The sequence below is a fragment of the Pseudophryne corroboree genome, chromosome 4 (assembly GCF_028390025.1).
Source record: "Pseudophryne corroboree isolate aPseCor3 chromosome 4, aPseCor3.hap2, whole genome shotgun sequence".
Lineage (NCBI taxonomy): Eukaryota > Metazoa > Chordata > Amphibia > Anura > Myobatrachidae > Pseudophryne > Pseudophryne corroboree.
Window position 1 is genome coordinate 208,246,800 of NC_086447.1, and position 27,400 is coordinate 208,274,199.

General features: G+C 49.6%; 1 protein-coding gene across 3 annotated transcripts in view; it reads right to left on the reverse strand.

Annotated features, from left to right (window-relative positions):
- Positions 1-18,202, reverse strand: part of WDR33 (WD repeat domain 33) — a 296,191-nt gene extending 277,989 nt beyond the window's left edge. For 2 of the 3 annotated variants that reach the window (XM_063915872.1, XM_063915870.1), the window contains exon 1: positions 17,988-18,202. The gene's annotated coding sequence lies outside the window, so the exon portion shown is untranslated. The remainder of the gene's footprint in view (positions 1-17,987) is intronic. The other variant, XM_063915871.1, reaches the window with a different exon arrangement.
- Positions 18,203-27,400: the final 9,198 nt, after the last annotated feature.

Here is a 27,400-nt window from a genome sequence, read left to right on the forward strand (position 1 = left end):
TGTTAGACATCTAATATTGAGGTAGTCGATGACAGCCGGTATGAACAACTCAGGCTGCCAGAAAATGAATATTTTTAGCTTTCTGTCTTTTATTCCTTTTACTGTAGGTTGCACTGTTAGGATGCACGTATGTGATTAACCCTTTTGTTAGACTATTATGTGCGAGATGTAGGGGTTGTTAGTCTAGATCGGTCATGTAAAAAAATGTTTTATGTATTATTTTTTTATGTATTATTCGTTTAGGTATATGTAATTCCCGGTTTAGGGATCTTATGATGTATAAGGATCACGCTGCTATTTGATGGGTTTAATACCCGTCATCTTACAAGTCACTTTGTGTATATAGTAATGTCCTCACAGGACCTGATGCATTAAGAAATAGTACATGACCGTGGCTGACAACCGCACTTGTGCTTGTATGTTATTATTTACAGGGTTGCCATGGTAACGCGGACCGTCCTAGGCGCCGTGACGTCACTTCCGCATCACGTGGTTTGGATCAGGTGGTGCGCTGTGGACGCCGGGCTGGAAGCGCGGGAGACGCGGCCGTGGAGGACCCAAGCGGGGAAATTGATCAAGGGGGGTAAGTCTTTTGTTATAAATATGTTTGTTTGACACTGTACACTCGTCCTGAAGACGGGGAGGTGGTCCCCGAAACGTTGGCCGTACTGAATACACGACGTTGATTTTGCTTCACAAGTCTGCTGAGTGCCGCCTCTTATTTCCCATTGTGTATGCATAAGGGCTATCACCCTGAGGAGGGCACCGGAGCAAGGTACACCCTGTGGGGGAGGCCGTGAGTGCCGGAGTTTTGTGTATCTATATATATATATATATATCTATATATCTATATCTATATATATATATATCTATATATATATATATCTATATATATATATATATATATATATATATATATATATAGCGCTTTTTTATATACTGACTGCGCCAAAATGATGTGCCCCCCCTCCTTCAAAGCCCTCTGTCACCGTGTTCAGCAGGGGAGAGTCCGGGGAGCCAGCTTCTCAGCAGCGTGCTGTGGAGAAAATGGCGCTGGTTAGTGCTGTGGGATCAAGCTCCGCCCCCTCAGCGGCGGGCTTTGGTCCCGCTCAAAATACAAAAAACCTGGCGGGGGATTGTATATAATAATGCCACAGCTTAATATACAATTATTTATGCCAGCCAAGAGGATTATTGCTGCCCAGGGCGCCCCCCCTGCGCCCTGCACCCATCCGTGCCTGTATCGTGTGTGTGTGTGGGAGCAATGGCGCGCAGCGTTACCGCTGCGCGTTACCTCAGTGAAGATCTGAAGTCTTCTGCCGCCTATGAAGTCTTCTTTCTTCGTATATTCACCCGGCTTCTATCTTCCGGCTCTGCAAGGAGGACGGCGGCGCGGCTCTGGGACGAACGGCTAGGGTGAGACCCTCGTTCCGATCCCTCTGGAGCTAATGGTGTCCAGTAGCCTAAGAAGCAGAGCCTATCACTGAAGTAGGTCTGCTTCTCTCTCTCTTCAGTCCCACGACGCAGGGAGCCTGTTGCCAGCAGGACTCCCTGAAAATAAAAAACCTAACAAAATTCTTTTTTACAGAGAAGCTCAGGAGAGTTCCCCTGAAAGAACCCAGTCTCCTCTGGGCACAGGATCTAACTGAGGTCTGGAGGAGGGGCATAGAGGGAGGAGCCAGTGCACACCCATTCTAAAGTTTCTTTATAGTGCCCATGTCTCCTGCGGAGCCCATCTATTCCCCATGGTCCTTACGGAGTCCCCAGCATCCTCTAGGACGCAAGAGGGGGAAAAAAATAAGATTTTACTCACCCGTAAATCTATTTCTCGTAGTCCGTAGTGGATGCTGGGGACTCCGTAAGGACCATGGGGAATAGACGGGCTCCGCAGGAGACTGGGCACTCTAAAGAAAGATTTAGGACTATCTGGTGTGCACTGGCTCCTCCCCCTATGACCCTACTCCAAGCCTCAGTTAGGAACTGTGCCAGGAAGAGCTGACACAATAAGGAAGGATTTTGAATCCCGGGTAAGACTCATACCAGCCACACCAATCACACCATATAACACGTGATAGGAACCCCGGTTAACAGTATGATAACAATTGGAGCCTCTGAAGAGATGGCTCACAACAAAACCCGATTTTTGTAACAATAACTATGTACAAGTATTGCAGACAATCCACACTTGGGATGGGCGCCCAGTATCCACTACGGACTACGAGAAATAGATTTACCGGTGAGCAAAATCTTATTTTCTCTGACGTCCTAGTGGATGCTGGGGACTCCGTAAGGACCATGGGGATTATACCAAAGCTCCCAAACGGGCAGGAGAGTGCGGATGACTCTGCAGCACCGAATGAGAGAACTCCAGGTCCTCCTCAGCCAGGGAATCAAATTTGTAGAATTTAGCAAACGTGTTTGCCCCTGACCAAGTAGCTGCTCGGCAAAGTTGTAAAGCCGAGACCCCTCGGGCAGCCGCCCAAGATGAGCCCACCTTCCTTGCGGAATGGGCTTTTATTGATTAAGGCTGCGGTAATCCTACCACAGAATGCGCCAGCTGAATAGCGCTACAAATCCAGCGCGCAATAGACTGCTTAGAAGCAGGAGCACCCAGCTTGTTGGGTGCATACAGGATAAACAGCGAGTCAGTTTTTCTGACTCCAGCCGTCCTGGAAACATAAATTTTCAGGGCCCTGACTACGTCCAGCAACTTGGAATCCTCCAAGTCCCTAGTAGCCGCAGGCACCACAATAGGTTGGTTCAAGTGAAAAGCTGAGACCACCTTCGGGAGAAACTGAGGACGAGTCCTCAATTCTGCCCTATCCATCTGGAAAATCAGATAAGGGCTTTTACAAGACAAAGCCGCCAATTCTGAAACCCGCCTGGCCGAAGCCAGGGCCAACAGTATGACCACTTTCCACGTGAGATATTTTAATTCCACAGTCTTAAGTGGTTCGAACCAATGTGATTTCAGGAATGCCAAAACCACATTGAGATCCCAAGGTGCCACTGGGGGCACAAAAGGAGGCTGAATATGCAGAACTCCTTTGACAAAAGTCTGAACTTCAGGCAGTGAAGCCAGTTCTTTCTGGAAGAAAATCGACAGAGCCGAAATCTGGACCTTGATGGACCCCAATTTGAGGCCCAACGTCACCCCTGCTTGCAGGAAGTGTAGGAATCGACCCAGTTGAAATTCCTCCTTCGGGGCCTTCATGGCCTCACACCAAGCAACATATTTCCGCCAAATGCAGTAATAATGTCTTGCGGTGACATCCTTCCTGGCTTTGATCAGGGTAGGGATGACTTCCTCCGGAATACCCTTTTCCTTTAGGATCCGGTGTTCAACCGCCCTGCCGTCAAACGCAGCCGCGGTAAGTCTTGGAACAGACAGGGTCCCTGCTGCAGCAGGTCTTGTCTGAGCGGCAGAGGCCAAGGGTCCTCTGCCAGCATCTCTTGAAGTTCCGGGTACCAAGCTCTTCTTGGCCAATCCGGAACCACGAGTATGGTTTTCACTCCTCGCATTCTTATTATTCTCAGTACCTTGGGTATGAGAGGTAGAGGAGGAAACACATAAACCGACTGGTACACCCACGGTGTCACTAGAGCGTCCACAGTGATCGCCTGAGGGTCCCTTGACCTGGCGCAATATCTTTTCAACTTTTTGTTGAGGCGGGACGCCATCATGTCCACCCGTGGTCATTCCCAACGGTTTACCCGCATTTGGAAAACTTCTGGAAGAAGTCCCCATTCTCCCGGGTGTAGGTCGCCCATCGGAGAATCCTTGTGGCTTCTGCCATCGCCATCCTGCTTCTTGTGCCGCCCTGTCTGTTTACATGGGCGACCGCCGTGATGTTGTCTGATTGGATCAGTACCGGCTGGTTCTGAAGCAGGGGCCTTGCTTGGCTTAGGGTATTGTAAATGGCCCTTAGCTCCAGAATATTTATGTGAAGCGAAATCTCCTTGGAAATGTCTTCCCTGTGTGACTGCACCCCAGCCCCGAAGGCTGGCCTCCGTGGTCACCAGGACCCAGTCTTGTATTCCGAATCTGCGGCCCTCTAGTAGATGAGCCCTCTGCAGCCACCACAGCAGCGACACCCTGTTTCTTGCCGACAGGGTTATCCGCTGTTGTATCTGTAGATGGGACCCGGACCATTTGTCCCACAGGTCCCACTGGAACGTCCTTGCGTGGAACCTTCCGAATGGAATTATGCTTCGTACGAAGCTACCATTTTTTTATTTTTATTTTTTTTTAGGACTCGTGTGCTTCCACTGGAAGAAACACTCTTTTCTGGTCTGTGTCCAGAATCATTCCCAGGAACAGAAGATGTGTCGTCGGGACCAGCTGTGACTTTGGAATATTGAGAATCCAGTCGTGCTGTTGTAGCACTTCCCGAGAGAGTGCTACCCCCACTACCAACTTTTCTTTGGACCTCGCCTTTATCAGGAGATCGTCCAAGTACGGGATAATAAAAACTTCCTTCTTGCGAAGGAGTATCATCATTTCGGCCATTACCTTGGTAAAGACCTTCGGTGCCGTGGACAACTCCAATGGCAGCGTCTGGAACTGATAGTGACAGTCCTGTACCACACATCTGAGGTACTCCTGGTGAGGAGGGTAAATGGGGACATGCAAGTACGCATCCTTGATGTCCAGGGAGACCCTGTAATCCCCCTCGTCCAGGCTCGTAATAACCGCCCTGAGCGATTCCATCTTGAACTTGAATCTTCTGATATAAAAGTTCAAGTATTTTAATTTTAAGATGGGTCTCACCGAACCGTTCTGTTTCGGTACCACAACCATTGTGGAATAGTAACCCCTTCCTTGCTGAAGGAGGGGCACCTTGACAATCACTTGTTGTGATTATAGTGTTGAATAGCCACCAACACCGCCTCCCTGGCAGAGGGAGGTGCCGGTAAGGCAGATTTTAGGAAACGGCGGGGGGGAAGAACGTCTCGAACTCCAGCATGTACCCCTGAGATACTACTTGAAGGACCCAGGGATCCATGTGAGAGAGCCCACTGGGCGCTGAAATTTCTGAGACGGGCCCCCACCGTACCCGGGTCCGCCTGAGCAGCCCCAGCGTCATGCTGTGGACTTAACGGACGCAGGGAGGACTTCTGCTCGTGGGAACTAGCTGTGTGCTGCAGCTTTTTCCTCTACCTTTGCCTCTCGGCAGAAAGGATGAGCCTCTAGCCCTCTTGCTTTTCTGGGGCCGAAAGGACTGTACTTGATGATACGGTGCTTTCTTTTGTTGTGGGGTAGCCTGTGGCAAAAAAGTCGATTTCCCAGCAGTAGCTGTGGAAACTAGGTCTGAAAGACCATCCCCAAACAGTTTTACCCCCTTATAGGGCAAAACTTCCATGTGCCGATTCGAGTCGGCATCGCCTGGCCATTGCCGAGTCCATAACCCCCGTCTGGCGGCAATGGACCTAGCGCTTATTTTTGATGCCAGCCGGCAAATATCCCTCTGTGCATCACGCATGTATAAGACCACGTCTCTTATATGCTCTATTGTCAGCAAAATATTGTCCCTATCCATAGTTATTTTCCGACAGGGAATCTGACCACGCAGCGGGAGCACTGCACATCCATGCCGAAGCAATGGCTGGTCGCAATATAATGCCCGAGTGTGTGACTATATCTTTCAGGGTAACCCCCTGCTTTTTATCAGCAGGTTCCTTCAGGGCGGCCGAGACGGTAGTGCCACCTTTTCTGATAAGCGTGTAAGCGCTGTATCTACCCTATGGGGTGTTTCCCAAAGTGACCTATCCTCTGGCGGGAAAGGGTACGCTGCCAATAACCGTTTAGAAATTATCAATTTCTTACCGGGGGAAGACCACGCTTCCTCACACACCTCATTTAATTTCTCAGATGCAGGAAAAACTACTGGTAGTTTTTTCTCACCAAACAGAATACCCTTTATGTGGTACCTGGGGTATTATCATAAATGTGTAATACATTTTTCATTGCCTCAATCATGTAACGGGTGGACCTATTTGGAGGGTACACTAGTCTCATCGTCGTCGACACTGGAGTCGGTATCCGTGTCGACATCTGTTTCTGCCATCTGAGGTAGCGGGCGTTTTTAGAGCCCCCCATGACATTTGAGACACTGGAACAGGCACAAGCTGAGTAGCCGGCTGTTCTGTGTCGTCGACCTTTTGTGTAAGGAGTTGACACTTTCACGTAATCCTTCCATAAGTCCAACCACACCGGTGTCGATCCCGCAGGGGGTGACATCACATTTACAGGCATTCGCTCCGCCTCCACATCATTATCCTCCTCATACATGTCGACACAGCCGTACCGACACACAGCACATACACAGGGAGAGTATGCCAGCACACACCAGGGCGCTATATATCACAGGGATATCACATCTAAAGAGTGTTTTCCCTTATAGCTGCCTATATATATTGTATACTGCGCCTAAATTGTGCCCCCCCCTCTCTTTTTAACCCTTTCTGTAGTGTATTGACTGCAGGGGAGAGCCAGGGAGCTTCCCTCCAACGGAGCTGTGAGGGAAAAATGGCGCCAGTGTGCTGAATGAGATAGCCCCGCCCCTTTTTCGCGGACTTTCTCCCGCATTTTTATGGATTCTGGCAGGGGTTAAAAAGCACCTATATAGCCTCTGGGGCTATATATGGTGCCAGTTTGCCAGCCAAGGTGTCGGTATTGCTGCTCAGGGCGCACCCCCCCAGCGCCCTGCACCCATCAGTGACCGGAGTGTGAGGTGTGCATGAGGAGCAATGGCGCACAGCTGCAGTGCTGTGCGCTACCTTGGAGAAGACAGAAGTCTTCAGCCGCCGATTTTCCGGACCACCTTCTTGCTTCTGGCTCTGTAAGGGGGACGGCGGCGCGGCTCCGGGAACGGACGACGAGGTCGGGTCCTGTGTTCGATCCCTCTGGAGCTAATGGTGTCCAGTAGCCTAAGAAGCCCAAGCTACCACCACTTAGGTAGGTTCGCTTCTTCTCCCCTTAGTCCCTCGATGCAGTGAGCCTGTTGCCAGCAGGTCTCACTGAAAATAAAAAACCTAACAAACACTTTCTTCCTAGGAGCTCAGGAGAGCCCCTAGTGTGCATCCAGCTCAGCCGGGCACAGAAATCTAACTGAGGCTTGGAGGAGGGTCATAGGGGGAGGAGCCAGTGCACACCAGATAGTCCTAAATCTTTCTTTAGAGTGCCCAGTCTCCTGCGGAGCCCGTCTATTCCCCATGGTCCTTACGGAGTCCCCAGCATCCACTAGGACGTCAGAGAAATAGTTGTTTTTTTAACATGAACCATAGCAGCCTATCAGTCATAAGGTTTGGTTTATAAGGTACAAGGTAGACAAAGAGCAAATGTCTGGCTGGTTGCTAGGGACTTTTCAGGAGTGCACATGACATACCACTGAAGCAATCAATTATCAGAAAAATATATATATATAAATATAAACACAACACACACACCAGCATTTAAGACAGTTTTTCACAAACTGAACATAGTGACCCTTACAATCCAGGTTTCAGGGGCAGATGTATTAACCTGGAGAAGGAATAAGGAAGTGATAAACCAGTGATAAATGCACCAATCAGCTCCAATATGCAAATTGACAGTTAGGTGCTTAGTGTTCACTCCAGCGGACGGGCAGGGCAGGGTGCGGGTCCGTTAGGGGCACAAGGGGGCATGGCTATGGAAATAGGGGGCGTGCCCACTTGCACGTAATGCAAGTGGGCGGGTCAGTACACAGACGGGGGCGTGGGCGGACGGCACCGTCACTGTTGGGGGCGTGCCCAGCACCTACGGAGGTGCTGGGCTTCCCCCAAGCTCTCTGACAGCGTGAATGGATGCCGCGCGCATGCGCGCAGCATCTTTACACGCTGAGAGGGGCAGAAAGCGGGCGGCTGTTTTAGCAGGGCGCTGCAGAAAGGGCAGGGCGGGTTTTGCCCTTAAAAAAATGGGGCAGGGCGCAGCGCCCTGCTAAAACAGCCTAGAGTGAACACTAGAGCTGATTGGCTGGTGCGTTTATAACCTTGCACATATCACTGCTTTATCACTTCCTTATGCCTTCTCCAGGTTAATACATCTGCCCCTCAGTGTCTTCATTATGTTCATTTGTAGATGGATCTTTATTTTTTTTTTGGTTCACATGTAAAATGTACTGAAACTATACCTTTAATAATAAGAATTTACTTACCGATAATTCTATTTCTCATAGTCCGTAGTGGATGCTGGGACTCCGTCAGGACCATGGGGAATAGCGGGCTCTGCAGGAGACAGGGCACATCTAAATAAAGCTTTTAGGATCACATGGTGCGTACTGGCTCCTCCCCCTATGACCCTCCTCCAAACCTCAGTTAGGTACTGTGCCCGGACGAGCGTACACAATAAGGAAGGATCTTGAATCCCGGGTAAGACTCATACCAGCCACACCAATCACACCGTACAACTTGTGATCTGAACCCAGTTAACAGTATGATAACAAAAAACGAAGTAGCCTCTGAAAAGATGGCTCACAACAATAGTAATAACCCGATCTTTGTAACAATAACTATGTACAAGTATTGCAGACAATCCGCACTTGGGATGGGCGCCCAGCATCCACTACGGACTATGAGAAATAGAATTATCGGTAAGTAAATTCTTATTTTCTCTAACGTCCTAGTGGATGCTGGGACTCCGTCAGGACCATGGGGATTATATCAAAGCTCCCAAACGGGCAGGAGAGTGCGGATGACTCTGCAGCACCGAATGAGAGAACTCCAGGTCCTCCTTAGCCAGAGTATCAAATTTGTAAAATTTTACAAACGTGTTCTCCCCTGACCACGTAGCTGCTCGGCAAAGTTGTAATGCCGAGACCCCTCGGGCAGCCGCCCAAGATGAGCCCACTTTCCTTGTGGAGTGGGCCTTTACAGATTTAGGCTGTGGCAGGCCTGCCACAGAATGTGCAAGTTGGATTGTGCTACAGATCCAACGTGCAATCGTCTGTTTAGACGCAGGAGCACCCATCTTGTTGGGTGCATACAATATAAACAACGAGTCAGATTTTCTGACTCCAGCTGTCCTTGAAATATATATTTTTAATGCTCTGACAACGTCCAGTAACTTGGAGTCCTCCAAGTCGCTAGTAGCCGCAGGCACCACAATAGGCTGGTTCAAGTGAAAAGCCGAAACCACCTTAGGGAGAAAATGAGGACGTGTCCGCAGTTCTGCCCTGTCCGAATGGAAAATCAGATATGGGCTTTTGTATGATAAAGCCGCCAACTCTGAAACTCTCCTGGCTGAAGCCAGGGCCAATAGCATGGTTACCTTCCATGTAAGGTATTTTAAATCTACCGATTTTAGAGGCTCAAACCAATGAGATTTGAGAAAATTCAAAACTACGTTCAAATCCCACGGTGCCACTGGAGGCACTATTGGGGGTTGTATATGTAGTACACCTTTGACAAAAGTTTGTACTTCAGGCACTGATGCCAATTCCTTCTGGAAGAAGATTGATAAGGCCGAAATTTGAACTTTAATGGACCCCAATTTTAGGCCCATAGACAATCCTGCTTGCAGGAAATGTAAGAATCGACCCAATTGAAATTCTTCCGTTGGAGCCTTCTTGGCCTCACACCACGCAACATATTTTAGCCAAATGCGGTGATAATGTTGTACAGTCACTTCCTTTCTAGCCTTAATCAAGGTAGGAATAACTTCCTCTGGAATGCCCTTTTCTTTTAGAATCCGGCGTTCAACCGCCATGCCGTCAAACGCAGACGCGGTAAGTCTTGGAACATACAAGGTCCCTGCTGAAGCAGATCCCTTCTTAGAGGTAGAGGCCATGGATCCTCCGTGAGCATCTCTTGAAGTTCCGGATACCAAGTTCTTCTTGGCCAGTCCGGAGCCACCAGTATTGTTCTTACTCCTCTTTTCCGTATAATTCTCAGTACCTTTGGTATGAGAGGCAGAGGAGGGAACACATACACTGACTGGTACACCCACGGTGTTACCAGAGCGTCCACAGCTATTGCCTGAGGGTCTCTTGACCTGGCGCAATATCTGTCCAATTTTTTGTTGAGGCGAGACGCCATCATGTCCACCTTTGGTCTTTCCCAACGGTTCACAATCATGTGGAAGACTTCTGGATGAAGTCCCCACTCTCCCGGGTGAAGGTCGTGTCTGCTGAGGAAGTCTGCTTCCCAGTTGTCCACTCCCGGGATGAACACTGCTGACAGTGCTATGACATGATTCTCCGCCCAGCGCAGAATCCTTGCAGCTTCTGTCATTGCTCTTCTGCTTCTCGTGCCGCCTTGTCGGTTTACGTGGGCGACTGCCGTGATGTTGTCCGACTGGATCAACACCGGCTGACCCTGAAGCAGCGATTTTGCCAGGCTTAGAGCATTGTAGATCGCTCTTAGCTCCAGTATATTTATGTAAAGGGACGTCTCCAGGTTTGACCACACGCCCTGGAAGTTTCTTCCCTGTGTGACTGCTCCCCAGCCTCGTAGGCTGGCATCCGTAGTCACCAGGACCCAGTCCTGTATGCCGAATCTGCGGCCCTCTAACAGATGGGCACTCTGCAACCACCACAGGAGAGACAACCTTGTTCTTGGTGACAGTGTTATCCGCTGATGCATGTGCAGATGCGATCCGGACCATTTGTCCAGCAGATCCCACTGAAATGTCCGTGCATGGAATCTGCCGAATGGAATCGCTTCGTAAGAAGCCACCATCTTTCCCAGGACTCTTGTGCATTGATGTACTGACACAGTTCCTGGTTTTAGGAGGTTCCTGACAAGTTCGGATAACTCCCTTGCTTTCTCCTCCGGGAGAAACACCTTTTTCTGAACCGTGTCCAGAATCATTCCCAGGAACAGCAGACGAGTTGTCGGGGTCAATTGAGATTTTGGAAGATTCAGAATCCACCCGTGTTGCTGAAGCACTACCTGGGTTAGTGCTACACCGACTTCCAGCTGTTCTCTGGACTTTGCCCTTATCAGGAGATCGTCCAAGTAAGGGATAATTAATACGCCTTTTCTTCGTAGAAGAACCATCATTTCGGTCATTACCTTGGTAAAGACCCGAGGGGCCGTGGACAAACCAAACGGCAGCGTTTGAAACTGATAATGACAGTCTTGTATCACGAACCTGAGATACCCTTGGTGTGAGGGGTAAATTGGGACATGCAGATAAGCATCTTTTATGTCCAGGGACACCATGAAGTCCCCTTCTTCCAGATTCGCTATCACTGCTCTGAGTGACTCCACCTTGAACTTGAATTTCTGTATGTACAGGTTCAAGGATTTCAGGTTTAGAATAGGTCTTACCGAACCGTCCGGCTTCGGTACCACAAATAGTGTGGAATAATACCCCTTTCCCTGTTGTAGGAGGGGTACCTTGACTATCACCTGCTGAGAATACAGCTTGTGAATGGCTTCCAAAACCGACGTCCTTTCTGAGGGAGACGTTGGTAAAGCAGACTTTAGGAACCGGCGAGGGGGAGACCTTTCGAACTCCAACATGTAACCCTGAGATATTATCTGCAGGATCCACGGGTCCACTTGTGAGCGAGCCCACTGATTGCTGAAAATCTTGAGTCGACCCCCCACCGCTCCTGAGTCCGCTTGTAAAGCCCCAGCGTCATGCTGATGGCTTTGTAGAACCCGGGGCGGGCTTCTGGTCCTGGGCAGGGGCTGCTTGCTGCCCTCTCTTACCCTTTCCTCTGCCTCGCGGCAGATAAGACTGTCCTTTTGGTCGCTTGTTTTTATAGGAGCGAAAGGACTGCGGCTGAAAAGACGGTGTCTTTTTCTGTTGGGAGGGGGTCTGAGGTAAAAAAGTGGATTTGCCGGCAGTTGCCGTGGCCACCAGGTCCGAAAGACCGACCCCAAATAATTCCTCTCCTTTATATGGCAATACTTCCATATGCCTTTTGAAATCCGCATCACCTGACCACTGTCGCGTCCATAAACTTCTTCTGGCAGATATGGACATCGCGCTTACTCTTGATGCTAGAGTACAAATATCCCTCTGAGCATCTCGCATATAAAGAAAAGCATCCTTTAATTGCTCTAGAGTCAATAAAATACTGTCCCTATCCAGGGTATCAATATTTTCAGTCAGAGAATCCAACCACACTACCCCAGCACTGCACATCCAGGCTGAGGCTACTGCCGGTCGCAGTATAACACCAGTATGTGTGTATATACTCTTCAGTGTAGTTTCCAGCCTCCTATCTGCTGGATCCTTGAGGGCGGCCGTATCAGGAGACGGCAACGCCACTTGCTTTGATAAACGTGTGAGCGCCTTATCCACCCTAGGGGGTGTTTCCCAGCGCGCCCTAACCTCTGGTGGGAAAGGGTATAATGCCAATAACTTCTTGGAAATTAGCAGTTTTCTATCTGGGTTAACCCACGCTTCGTCACACACGTCATTCAATTCCTCTGATTCTGGAAAAGCTACAGGTAGTTTTTTCACCCCCCACATAATACCCCTTTTTGAGGTACCAGCAGTATCAGAGATCTGCAAAGCCTCCTTCATTGCCGTGATCATATAACGTGTGGCCCTATTGGAAAATACGTTTGTTTCTTCACCGTCGACACTAGATTCATCTGTGTCGGTACCCGTGTCGACTGACTGAGGTAAGGGACGTTTTACAGCCCCTGACGGTGTCTGAGACGCCTGAGCCGGTACTAACTGGTTTTCCGGCCGTCTCATTTCGTCAACTGACTTTTGTAATGTGCTAACATTATCACGTAATTCCATAACTAAAGCCATCCATTCCGGTGTCGACTCCCTAGGGGGTGACATCACCATTACCGGCAATTGCTCTGCCTCCACACCAACATCGTCCTCATACATGTCGACACACACGTACCGACACACAGCAGCCACACAGGGAATGCTCTAATCGAAGACAGGACCCTCTTAGCCCTTTGGGGAGACAGAGGGAGAGTTTGCCAGCACACACCAAAAGCGCTATAAATGTATATAAACAACCCTAGAAGGTGTTGTTTTTGATATAAGCGCTTTTAATATATCAATATCGCCAAATTATGCCCCCCTTCTCTTTGTTACCCTGTTTCTGTAGTGCAGGGGAGAGTCCTGGGAGCCTTCCTCACCAGCGGAGCTGAGCAGGAAAATGGCGCTGAGTGCTGAGGAGAATAAGCTCCGCCCCTTTTTCGGCTGGCTTTTCTCCCGGGTTTTAAGAAAACTGGCCTGGGTTAAATACATAAATATAGCCTTAATGGCTATATGTGATGTATTTATTTTGCCACTAAAGGTATTTAATATTGCTGCCCAGGGCGCCCCCAGCAGCGCCCTGCACCCTCCGTGACTGAATCAGTGAGACGTGTAGCAACAATGGCGCACAGCTGCAGTGCTGTGCGCTACCTTCATGAAGACTGAGGAGTCTTCTGCCGCCTGCTTTCCGGACCTCCGTCTTCAGCGTCTGTAAGGGGGATCGGCGGCGCGGCTCCGGGACGAACCCCAGGAGGACCTGTGTTCCGACTCCCTCTGGAGCTAAGTGTCCAGTAGCCTAAGACTCCAATCCATCCTGCACGCAGGTGAGTTGGAAATCTCTCCCCTAAGTCCCTCGATGCAGTGATCCTGTTGCCAGCAGGATTCACTGAGATTTAAACCTAAAAAAACTTTTTCTAAGCAGCTCTTTAGGAGAGCCACCTAGATTGCACCCTTCTCGGACGGGCACAAAAACCTAACTGAGGCTTGGAGGAGGGTCATAGGGGGAGGAGCCAGTACGCACCATGTGATCCTAAAAGCTTTATTTAGATGTGCCCTGTCTCCTGCGGAGCCCGCTATTCCCCATGGTCCTGACGGAGTCCCAGCATCCACTAGGACGTTAGAGAAAATAGAAATAGCAACGTTCAATAACTTTACTTCACTGTTATGAGTGCTCACTCTAGGTGCAGGGTGCTAATCCGTGGTTATATTTACAGTTTGCCCTGATCCTCAGAACCCTGAGCCTAGAGTGCACACTATGATTGCCTCCCAAGAAAAAACAAACAAAAACATAGATATAGATAGATATATATAAATATATATCTCTCTCTATCAAGCCTCTCAACCACATTAATCATGCGTACACCGCAGTTGCACAAGATTATCACTAAATGAACTACAATAATGATTACGTCTAAAATGAAGGTATCTCCCGCATTAATAGTGAAAACAGAGCACACTGTTGTCTCCATAAAACATTGTAATTCTGCTATTTATGAAGTCCCAAAATGCTTAACCCAAATGGAGTTAGCTCATTCTTTCCATTGGAAAGTGCTCCGAGGGTGCTAGGAAGGATCCACTTATACCCTTTTCAGACAGAAACGTCTGAAAATCCCAGCTTTTGCCCGTCATTTCAGTGCTGGGTAGTATTGCCGGTCCCTACTTGACCCCGCTTTCACAGTCAAGCAAATTACCGGGTCAAGAATTTCTACCCTGTAATTTGCAGATCAACACGGGTGTTTTGTCTGTGTGAAAGGGTCAACCCGGGTCGCAATTCCCAGGTCCCCAACCCTGGTAAATTTCTGGGTCAAAATCCCGTGAATTTCTACCCAGGTTGACCCTTTCACACAAAAAAAAAGGACCCGTGTTTTCGGCAAATTACCAGGTAGAACTTCTTCACACAGGAATTTGCCTTTCTATGTGAACGGTGTATTATACCCCTTTCAGACATCCTCCAAAACCCTGGGTTTTTGCACATCAACCCAGGATTTTGGCACGTCTGAAAGATCCCAACCCGATCACGTTCCCAGGTTGCCGACCCTGCAATTGACCAACCCGGCTTAGGTCTGAAAAGTGCGACCCGGGAATTTACTCCCGGCTCGCGCCTACACACCTCTGAATGGCGCTGGACCGATTGGGAGAGACGGGGCTGCATGGAGGGGGCGTGCACCGGCTACTGTAGTCCGTGCTGCAGTGAGTTTTAGAAGTAGCCGGCGCAGCCTAAAAACAGAGAGGCGGCCTGTTGTTGCGAGTGAGTGTGTATGAACTTGGCATGTGGGTGTATATTACATGTATGTGCGTGTTTGAGTGTGACATGTGTATGTGTAAGACGTGTGTGTAAGTCATTTACAAGTGTGACATGAGAGTAGCCTGATACGTCCTGGCTTATGTCTGAAAGGGGTTGACCCGGAAATTTTCCAGGTCTCAGGTTTAGTGTGAAATGGGGTCCCAGCAAAAACCCAGGATTTTTCAGAGGTGAAAAACCCAGGGACTGAGCAGGGAAATTCCAGGGTCATATGTCTGAAAGGAGTATTAGATCACTCTGCCTTCCCCAGCTCGACTAGCGCACACATGATGTAAGGCCGAACATATTAAGCAACACTGCCAAAGCAGAACACAGAAGTAACCTTTCACTGCTGTCATTAGCGGTGAAAGTAACATTTTTAAGATTTGCTGGGGACAGCTTGTTATTGGAGCAGATGTCTCATCAGGAGCGCATTGATAAATGGCTTTGAAACTTGTCCACAAATTAGTGAAAGCTATGATATGGGATGTTAGTTTTCTGAACATTTCTGCCACCCTTAATAAATAGGCTAAATAGAGACAGATCCTAAAAATAAATTTCAGTGGCTCGATTCAGTTAACCATGTTGTGCTACCAAACACCACATATGTTTTGCAGCGCACATATATGCCTATTTTAATATATAAGCCCTGCAAAGGCTAGAACTCCATTTGCAACATGGGAGATTAACAAAGCACCCTTCCAAGTATCCGCAATAGATGAGGGACTCAGGGATGACACTACATAATCACTAACTGCAAATAGAACTCTCTCCTAATCACAATGCATTCGGACTGGTTGAGACATTCAAGAAATAGTTGGTCAAGCCATCAACCAAAATCACCCAGTGTAGCAAGCTTTAAGCTTTGATTAAAACTGCTCCACATAGAAAAATATTAAAGAGGAATATTAAAACCATGTCCGACCCCCCCCCCCCAAAAAAAGTGCAACATTTTTGCAATTCAATCACAACAGACAAATCTGAATCTTGATAAGGTTTCTGGTGTGTATTTCTAATAAAATGCAACAATCCCAATCACTAAATGACATACTGCATAAAGGGGTTTTTGTTTTTTTTTTTTAAATAAAGCCTAAAGGCAAGTACACACTAGCCGAGCCCCGGTGGGGTGCCGGCACCAGCAAGTACATACACACTTGCCAACGCCAGCGGGGAAAGGAGCGACAGGGGGTGGCGGGCAGCACGACAGCATGGCTGTCATTAATGAGGACCTCTCTCGTCTGTACATGTTCAGACGAGGGAGGGGCTTATTAAAGACGCTCTGGAGCGTGCATCGCTAACGATAATGAGAGAACACACTAGGCGATATTGTGAACAATATCGCTCATAAAGCTCTTTCCGAGTGATCTTGTTCACAATGTCGCCTAGTCTGTATGGGGCTTAAAGGAAAACACCAGATTTAGTTCAGTGCAATATAAACTAGAGAAATCTATTTCACAGATATAACAACCTATGCACAAACATTTGCTTGATACTCTAAAGGTGCCCATACAATTATGCGACTTCTCCGAGGGAGAAGTCGCATAAGATTTCCCTCGAACCGCCCATCAGCTTCCCAGGCAGTAGAATCGCATACGATACATCATATGCGGTCATTTTGCATACAATGGGGTCGATTCAACTCGGCAACAGTTGAATAGCGCCGGGAATTAGCTCCCGACGCTATTCAATTCAGCTCCAGTTAAGTCGGCGATGGCCCGTTCTCGCCGACTTAACAGGTAGTTTTGTCGGGAGAACGGGCATTCTCCGACTTTAACCCGCGGCGATGCCGATTCCCGACAGAATCAGCCTCGCGCCGGCCGCACTTGTGTCGGGTTTCTTCTCTCATCCCCCGGGGATGAGAGAAGAATTCCCGACAATTGAGGGTCAGTCGTCGCTGTATTGAATAGTACCGGGAGCATACTCCCGGCGCTATTCAACTGTTGCTGAATTGAATCGACCCAAATGTATCGTATGCGATCCCAGCGGAATCAGATATATCTATAGTGATCTCCGCCTCCTATATGACGAACATAGGACCACGGATCAGATGTAAAACACATGCAATTTGACCGATTGATCGACCCAAAACATTAGAATCGGATGAAATCAGCCAAAATCGCAGTAGTGTATGTATCAATCCTCATCTGAGACCAGCAGCTCACCCAAGCATTACGCACCTGAAAAGGCTTATACTCTGATTTATACCCAGTGACTTTCACCAGTGGCCTAAGATCATCACACTATCTATGGTCATGCCTCATGCAGTATCCTCTCCACAACCAGCCCCAACACTAGATCACCTGGCTGATAATAGGGTTTTGAAGCAACAGCACAAACTGCTATTCTGGCATCAGGGAAACATATGTGGTGTGTGAAACAAGGTGAGCATCGGAATAAAGCAGACCACCGCGTACACCTGCCCATGCCTGCAGGTGGAAACACCCTTTTATGGAGTGTATGTCACAATGTGTACATAGAATTACAAGTTTACGTTTGCACAGTAGGTATTTTCAGTCAAATGGCCTTTACTAAGGAAAGAGATAAACCTTAATTAAGGATTTTGTGTAAATGTAATTAGCTGACATGCTGTAGATGAGGAACAGCTGTGTATGAGTGAAATGCTATTTTGCCTCTTTCAATCACTGTTGTAGACTTCTATACTACAGTAGCTTACACGACTCCCAGCAATTACAAGGTTAGCACTCCAATCTCTTCTCAAGGTAAATGGGACAGTGGCATAATATACCATCACTATACCCTATATTTACCCCCTTCCAGTACAGTACTGGAAGGGAATAAATGTAAGTACAGTAGATGTCTATTGAGGCCTGGAAGATGGCTGCCATGGCAAAGCCTCTCCCCTACCAAACACACACCCTGCTCACACTCCGGTGTGTACGGGGACGTGCCGGTAATGTACAGGGAGCACATGGGGAGTAACTAACCGTGTAAACGGCAGAGTAGGGGGACTGGGGCCCAGTCATCCCTTACGCACGTACGTACCCTATACATACAGCCCGCGGTCACCTCCTCAACCCCACACGCCCACTTCGGTTAACGATTCTGCTGACTACTGTGCTCTAAGGGGATCTTTCCGCTTCCGGTCTCGGTCTTTCTCTCCCCTCAGCCGTGCTGAGCCGCGCTCCGCCATTAATCACGTGACGAGCCAAAACCCGCCCCTTCTCCCAGCCGCCAGGCTACACCAGCGTGAGCAAATGACGTAATCGCGCCCCCTTCTCAGCTAAACTTTATCAACAACCCAAAAAAAAAAACAGACACAGTACTATTTAGATAATCATAAATTATAGAAATCTACCAATGTTACAATATTTGTCCAGAAGGACACTATGGGGTGGCCTATTTACTAAGCTTTGGAGTGAGATAAAGTGGAGAGAGATAAAGTATCAGCCAACAAATTTTACTTTTTCAAGGACAGCCTGTAACATGGTAGAAGCTGATTGGCACCCAACTCCTTCCCTCAAAGTCCGTACACATTAGACAATGTCGCTCTGTGAGCAACGTCGTCTAATGTTTCCCCTCCCGGCATACCTCCCAACTTTTAATCTAAGTCGGGACACTCTGCGCGCCGTCGCGTCCCAACAAGGGGCGTGGTCTCGGGTGGGAGCGGAGTGGCTACGGTCGAGTGGACATGGCCACTCGCCGAGGGTCCATTTTCATCATTTTGGGGGCGCTGCAGTGAATAGATGCTGTGCGCGTGCACACAGCATCTATTTAGAGATCACTCGCTGCTTTGTAGAGCAGCGGGTGATCAAAACCTCCCCCAACTGCCCCCCCGCCCGCGGGACACTGTGACCCGCAAGATGGACAGCGGGACAGTGTCTGAATAGCGGGACAGTTGGGAGGTATGCCTCCCGGGCCGGCCGGTCGGCGGCCGACTGTACACACTGAGTGATATGACCACTCATATCGCTCAGTGACGTCACGCCTCCGCCAGCCTTGCATGCAGGTCGTGGACGACAGTTCAGATCCTGCATGCATGCACTGGCGACAGCGACAATTGTTGCCGACCCGCGGGGCCGCGCATCGTTCGCCGCTGACGGCATACACACTTGCCGATAAAATGTGCGACATCGCTCAGGGAGGGGGGAAATGAGCGACGTTGCTAATTTTATCGGCAAGTGTGTATGGGCCTTTACACATACCTCCCAACATGACCCTCTCCAGGAGGGACAGAATGCTCTGCTCCTGGACTTTCCTCTTATGTATGATTGCCATCACCTGTGGTGAAAAACCTTTCTTCTCCATTACCCTGTTCAACACGGGTTCACTACGGCTGGCCGGCGGTCGGGCTCCCGGCGACCAGCATACCGGCGCCGGGAGCCCGACCGCCGGCTTACCGACAGTGTGGCGAGCGCAAATGAGCCCCTTGCGGGCTCGCTGCGCTCGCCACGCTACGGGCACGGTGGCGCGCTACGCGCGCCACACTATTTTATTCTCCCTCTATGGGGGTCGTGGACCCCCACGAGGGAAAATAAGTGTCGGTATGCCGGCTGTCGGGCTCCCGGCGCCGGTATACTGAGCGCCGGGAGCCCGACCGCCGGCATACAGAAGACCACCCGTTCAACACAGGTTCCGGTATTCACTAATTAGGAGGGAAGTCCAGGAGAGGGTCATGTTGGGAGGTATGCTTACAGCATGGGTCTTCAACCTGTGGCCCACCAGCTACTGTGGAACTATACATTCCAGCATGCCCTACCTTAGTTTTAGCATGCTTTAATAGCAAAACCATATCTCCCAACTGTCCCAATTTCAGCGGGACAGTCCCGCTATTCAGATAGTGTCCGCTGTCCCTCCCGCGGGACGCAGTTTCCTGCAGGCGGGGGGGGGGGGGGTCAGTTGTGAGAACCAGTGATCACCACTGCTCTGCTCTGCAAAGCAGCCGATGATCACTGAATAGATGCGCATCTGCATACCCTCCACTTGTACCTTTTTGGCAGGTACAGTACCTTTTTTTTATGGTCTGTACCGATTTTTGGTTCTCCAAACTTCCATTGAAAGTATAGGAAACGGGGCAACCCTAGGCCACGACCCCTTTTAGAATTTGCACCGATTTTTATGTGTAAAATGTTGGAGGGTATGCATCTGAACAGTGCGGGAAGGAGGAGAAGGGGATGCCCAGCTGCTCGGGGAGCGCTGGGTACCCCCCCAAAATAATAAAGACGGGGGTCGTAGCACGATGCTCCGTCCCCTTCTCCATCCATTTGAGTGAGGCTCCTCCCCCTTTCAGGCCGCGGTCACACCTTCGGCGCGGCATGTCCCACACTGAGGATCACAAAAGTTGGGAGGTATATGGGTATGGCAAAACTGTAGTAGGGCATGCTGAGATGTGTAGTTACACAGCAGCTGGAGGGCCGCAGGTTGAAGACCCATGCCCTACAGCAGTGGTTCTCAATCTGTGTGCCTAGGCACCCTGGGGTGCCTCAGGGCATTTGCAGGGTTGCCTTGGATTGGTGGTCCAGGACCAACTCAAATTATTTATGGTCAATGTAATAGCCAAAACCAGTGCTGGTGGCCAGGGCCGGTTCTACACCTTGTGGCATCCAGTGCGAAAGTTTCCACCCCCAGGCAAAAAATAGGGGCGTGGCTTCATAGGGGAGGGGCATGGCCACAGTTTTGCCCCCAGTAGCTGTGCCCCCAGATTTGCCCCAAGTAGTTGTGCCCCATCGCTGTGCCCCCTGTTGCTTTGCCCCCAGTAGTTGTGCCCCCTGTCGCTGTGCCCCCAGTAGTTGTGCCCCCTGTAGCTATGCCCCCAGTAGATTTGCCCCAGTAGTTGTGCCCCTTATAGCTATGCCCCCAGTAGATTAGCCCCAGTGGTTGTGCCCCCTATAGCTATGCCCCCAGTAGATTTGCCCCAGTAGTTGTGCCCCGTCTGTGTGCCCCCTGTTGCTTTGCCCCAGTAGTTGTGCCCCCTGTCGCTGTGCCCCCAGTAGTTGTGCCCCCTGTAGCTATGTCCCCAGTAGATTTGCCCCAGTAGTTGTGCCCCCTGTCGCTGTGCCCCCAGTAGTTGTGCCCCCTGTAGCTATGCCCCCAGTAGATTTGCCCCAGTAGTTGTGCCCCTTATAGCTATGCCCCCAGTAGATTTGCCCCAGTGGTTGTGCCCCCTATAGCTATGCCCCCAGTAGATTTGCCCCAGTAGTTGTGCCCCGTCGGTGTGCCCCCTGTTGCTTTGCCCCAGTAGTTGTGCCCCCTGTCGCTGTGCCCCCAGTAGTTGTGCCCCCTGTAGCTATGCCCCCAGTAGATTTGCCCCAGTAGTTGTGCCCCCTGTTGCTTTGCCCCAGTAGTTGTGCCCTCTGTTGCTGTGCCCCCTGTTGCTTTGCCTCCAGTAGTTGTGCCCGCTGTCGCTGTGGCCCTTAGTAGCCGCTTACAAACACACACAAAAATAAATAAAAAATACCACTGCCCCACTCCTGCTTCCCGACCGCTGCTGCTGCTGCTCTCTCTGGCCTCCCGCGGCTTCTCTCTATGGGAGAGACGTCATGACGTCTCTCCCATAGCAGCGCCGCACAGAAACTAGAGGTCAATAATGACCTCTAGTGTCTGTCACTGGAGCCGGCTGCAGTGGACGCCCACACAGCCCACGGCGTCTGCTGCAGCCGGGGAGCGGGGTGCGGGTAGCGGGCGGTGCCTGCGGGGTGACTGCGGCCGCAGCGCCCCGGGCGCAGGCACTGCTTGCCCGCACCAAGAACCGCTCCTGCTGGTGGCTATCAATCATAAGATATGTGGATAAACAGAAGCAAATCTTATCCCTCACCACATAACTGAACCTAAGGATGACATATAAACACAATTTAATTAATATTTTTTTCAAAATTTCTCAATAGGACACTTTTGGCCTAGGGATGCTGTGAAAAAAATTATTGTTCTCTAGGGCGCTGTGATTCAAAAAAGTTTGGGAACCACTGTCCTACAGCATACCCTCCAACACGGCTGAGCAGAAAATCGGTATAAATAAGGAAAGGGGGAGTGACCGTGGTGGGGAGAGGAGGGCTCCCATAGGAATTGATAGGACTGTGAGACGCTGAAACCCAGTACAAGGCCTTTTATGTATACCTCCCAACATTGATGATACAGGATCCGGGACTTTTGCGCGGCAAAGACATTCCCGAACTCAAAAAGGGTGTGTGACCTATTTAAAAGTGGGCATGGCTTTGCAGGGGTGGCCGCAATCGCGGGCCACACCCCTGTTTTCGGCACTGAGGGGGCATGCCCAGTGCTCTGTGAGCTGCTGGCATGCCCCCCCCTCCCCCTGTCTCCTGTGAATAGGCGCTGCTGCAGAGCAGTGAGTGACAGGAGCCTCCCAACTGCCCCCCCCCACCCCCCACCTCACCACCACTACCACCACCACCACCACCACGGGACACTGTGGCCCGGGGGTGGGACAGCGGGACAGTCTCCAAAAAAACTGAACTGTCCCGCAAAAATTGGGACAGTTGGCAGTTATGCTTTATGGCCAATACAGACCATAAAAAAACGGTATTGTACCAGCCAAAAAGACACAGTTGGGGGGTATGCTAGAGTGTGTGGCTAGTTACTGTGAGCTGGCCACTCCTATGGGACCAGCTCTGCACCCTTCTCATCTCCAACTTCATATGCTCCTCCCCTAGTTCTCCCACCCCCTACCCTCACAACACTCCCTGACTTCCCCCCATTTCCAACTGGGTTCAGCTGAAAAAGAACCCATTAAAGTGTGCACCCATTATCCATAGGATTGCATGGTTGTGTGCAATTGGGTCGCATGCAAGCGCAGTTAGTCGCAATTGTGATGTGGGTGCACATGTGACGCATTTGCGGGTAAGGTGACAGTGTCCTCATCTGTAGATAGAAAGATAGATAGATAGATAGATAGATAGATAGATAGATAGATAGATAGATAGATCTGTCATTAGGTAGGTGGTGAGGCGGGTAAGTTCAGTGCCTCTGAAGGGGCAAAATTCAGATAAATAGGGGTGCCAAGATGAAATTATATCTTGCCCCCCAACCAAAAAGGTTGTGGCGCCCCAGTGAGAAGGTATGACGTATGTCCAGCACATCCAGTCAGGAGCATATGGGGTTAGTGCAGGTGGTGTGCGGGAGTTTCACTATAATGCAGTCTCCATTATACAGATGCACAGGGGCAATTACTCTATGATGGAGGACAGACGAGGAGAGATGTGAGGAAAAGCGGTGCATCAAAGGCATAACTAAGGTCTTTGGCGCCCAGGGCAAGATGAAGCATGCCCCCCCTCCTCCCCCACCAATACACACAAATACAAAGTACACTATCCAATTCAACCCGATGCGATGCGCTCCTCTCCCCGATGCTGGCATTTATCTGGGATTACGTGAAGCTTAATCCGCGATAAGCGTCTTGCCGCAGATGCGATAACATGTGGGATCGGGGACTTATCCCCGTTCACATGTGTTATTGCACGACCACGGATCCAATTTTGGATAATATTAAAATGGACTCTAATTGGATACAGCGATAATGACACTCTTTGTCCTCTCTGTGTGCATCTCCCCTCCCTCTTCAATCCTTTCCTATCGGTGTCATCAGCTCCCCCCATTATTCTATGCCCCTCTGTGTCCCCCCTTCATTCTATGCTTCTCTGTCTCCCCCCTCTTTATTCTATGCCTCTCTGTGTTTTTCGGCTCCTCTCTTCCACTCAACTCTCACATTCAGCTGGGAGCCAGCAGGGACGGTGAGGACTGGCAGCAGGCTAAAGCTGTCACGAACCGGGTTACTGGACGCCATATCTACCTTTCAGGTGTCTCCTGAGGCTGGCTCAGCGTTCCAGGGCCGGGTCTCAGTCATGCTGCTGACATCCTCACTTCACATCTCCTCTCTGCCAGTCCGCAGACGCTGTCACAAAGAACTCATGTAGTTAGAATGGCGTTTCTAGCCCTCCGCGGCCTCCGCCGCCATTGCTGCACTTCCAGTACTCAGATGGGTCTGCATGGCGCCTCCTGTCCGCTGTGGCCTCTGCCGCCATCCTTATAATTCAAATGCGCAACCAAGTCTGCATGGCGTCTCTCGCCCGCTGCGGCCTTTGCCGCCAGCTCTGTGAATCAAGTGCGCAAGTTGGCGTCCACTGTCCTCTGCGGCCGCCGCCGCCATTACTGTAATTCCTCACATGGTGCAACAAGCTAGATTTCCCTCCAAATGCTAGTATTGGCGCAGCCATGTTGGTTCTAGTCACATGACACTATCTCACCAATCCACTGCACCGCTGAACTCTGCCGGGTTGACCATCCAATACCTGCAATGCTGCAGGTATAAAGGCCCTGTTCCTGAACCAGGAAGTTGTCAGTAATTTGGTTCTCAACCCAGTGTTACCAGTCTCCTTGCTTGTGGTTGTTTGCTGTTCCAGGTATCCCAGCTCCTGCTTCCAACTCCACTATAATGTGCCATAATGTGAATTTCGGCTCATTCAGTGTGCTACAATGTGAGTTTCGGCTCATTCAGTGTGCTACAATGTGAGTTTCGGCTCATTCAGTGTGCTACAATGTGAGTTTCGGCTCATTCAGTGTGCTACAATGTGAATTTTGGCTCATTCAGTTTGCTACAATGTGTATTTCGGCTCATTCAGTGTGCTACAATGTGAGTTTCTTTTCATTCAGTGTGCTACAATGTGAGTTTCGGCTCATTCAGTGTGCTTCAATGTGAATTTCGGCTCATTCAGTGTGCTATAATGTGAATTTCGGCTCATTCAGTGTGCTACAATGTGAGTTTCTGCTCATTCAGTGTGCTACAATGTGAATTTCGGCTCATACTGTGTGCTGTAAGGTGAATTTTGTCTCGTACCATGTGCTATAACGTGAATTTCAGCTCATTCAGTGTGCTACAATGTGAGTTTCTGCTCATTCAGTGTGCTTCAATGTGAATTTCGGCTCATTCAGTGTGCTATAATGTGAATTTCGGCTCATTCAGTGTGCTACAATGTGAGTTTCGGCTCACTCAGTGTGCTAGAATGTGAATTTTGGCTCATTCAGTGTGCTACAATGTGTATTTCGGCTCATTCAGTGTGCTACAATGTGAGTTTCTGCTCATTCAGTGTGCTTCAATGTGAATTTCGGCTCATTCAGTGTGCTATAATGTGAATTTCGGCTCATTCAGTGTGCTACAATGTGAGTTTCGGCTCATTCAGTGTGCTTCAATGTGAATTTCGGCTCATTCAGTGTGCTATAATGTGAATTTCTGCTCATTCAGTGTGCTACAATGTGAGTTTCTGCTCATTCAGTGTGCTACAATGTGAATTTCGGCTCATACTGTATGCTATAATTGAATTCTCTCCCTGTCGTCACTCTCTCCCTGTCGTCACTGTCTCCCTGTCGTCACTGTCTCCCTGTCGTCACTGTCTCCCTGTCGTCACTCTCTCTCTCCCTGTCGTCACTCTCTCTCTCTCCCTGTCGTCACTCTCTCTCTCTCCCTGTCGTCACTCACTCTCTCTCCCTGTCCCTGCTGACACAATTTCAGCACATTCAGTGTGCTATAATGTGAATTTTGGATCATTCAGTGTGCTACAATGTTAGTTTCTGCTCATTCAGTGTGCTACAATGTGAATTTCAGCTCATTCAGTGTGCTACAATGTGAATTTCGGCTCATTCAGTGTGCTACAATGTGAGTTTCGGCTCATTCAGTGTGCTACAATGTGAGTTTCGGCTCATTCAGTGTGCTACAATGTGAGTTTCGGCTCATTCAGTGTGCTACAATGTGAATTTTGGCTCATTCAGTGTGCTACAATGTGTATTTCGGCTCATTCATACCGCATTCACACCGCAAATGCCGGATCCTACCCGGTAAGACAAACGTGTACTTACCGGGTGGGATCCGGCATTTGCGCTCCGTTGCAGGCTTTCCGACCCGGCAATATACCGGGTCGGTTGCCATGACAACGGAGGGAGCAGCAGCAGCAGGGGCGGGGGTGGAGGTGGCGTCGGGAGATAAGCTCATCTCCAGCGCCGCCTCTCCCTATCTTGTGAATGGGAACCGTGTCGCATCGACACGGCTCCCATTCACACCGCACCTGACCCGGTAATCAACCCGGGTAAAACCCTTCTTTTTTACCGGGTTGAATTACCGGGTCAGGCGACCCGCTAATTCAGCTAGTGTGCTTTCACATCGCACACTGACCCGGGTCGACACGGCAATATGCCGCGTCGATACCAGGTTATTTGTGCGATGTGAAAGGGGTATTATACCGCATTCACACCGCAAATGCCGGATCCTACCCGGTAAGACAAATGTGTACTTACCGGGTGGGATCCGGCATTTGCGCTCCGTTGCAGGCTTTCCGACCCGGCAATATACCGGGTCGGTTGCCATGACAACGGAGGGAGCAGCAGCAGCAGGGGCGGGGGTGGAGGCGGCGTCGGGAGATGAGCTCATCTCCAGCGCCACCTCTCCCTATCTTGTGAATGGGAACCGTGTCGCATCGACACGGCTCCCATTCACACCGCACCTGACCTGGTAATCAACCCGGGTAAAACCCTTCTTTTTTACTGGGTTGAATTACCGGGTCAGGCGACCCGCTAATTCAGCTAGTGTGCTTTCACATCGCACACTGACCCGGGTCGACACGGCAATATGCCGTGTCGATACCGGGTTATTTGTGCGATGTGAAAGGGGTATTAGTGTGCTACAATGTGAGTTTCTGCTCATTCAGTGTGCTTCAATGTGAATTTCGGCTCATTCAGTGTGCTATAATGTGAATTTCGGCTCATTCAGTGTGCTACAATGTGAGTTTCGGCTCATTCAGTGTGCTTCAATGTGAATTTCGGCTCATTCAGTGTGCTATAATGTGAATTTCGGCTCATTCAGTGTGCTACAATGTGAGTTTCTGCTCATTCGGTGTGCTACAATGTGAATTTCGGCTCATACTGTGTGCTGTAAGGTGAATTTCGTCTCGTACCGTGTGCTATAATTGAATTTCAGCTCATTCAGTGTGCTATAATGTGAATTTCGGCTCATTCAGTGTGCTACAAGGTGAATTTCAGCTCATTCAGTGTGCTATAATGTGAATTTCGGTTCATTCAGTGTGCTACAATGTGAGTTTCGGCTCATTCAGTGTGCTACAATGTGAGTTTCGGCTCATTCAGTGTGCTACAATGTGAGTTTCAGCTCATTCAGTGTGCTACAATGTGAATTCCGTCTCATTCATTGTGCTACAATGTGAATTTCGGCTCATTCAGTGTGCTACAATGTGAATTTCGGCTCATTCAGTGTGCTACAATGTGAATTTCGGCTCATTCAGTGTGCTATAATGTGAATTTCTGCTCATTCAGTGTGCTACAATGTGAATTTCAGCTCATTCAGTGTGCTACAATGTGAATTTCGGCTCATTCAGTGTGGTACAAGGTGAATTTTGGCTCATTCAGTGTGCTATAATGTGAATTTCGGCTCATTCAGTGTGCTA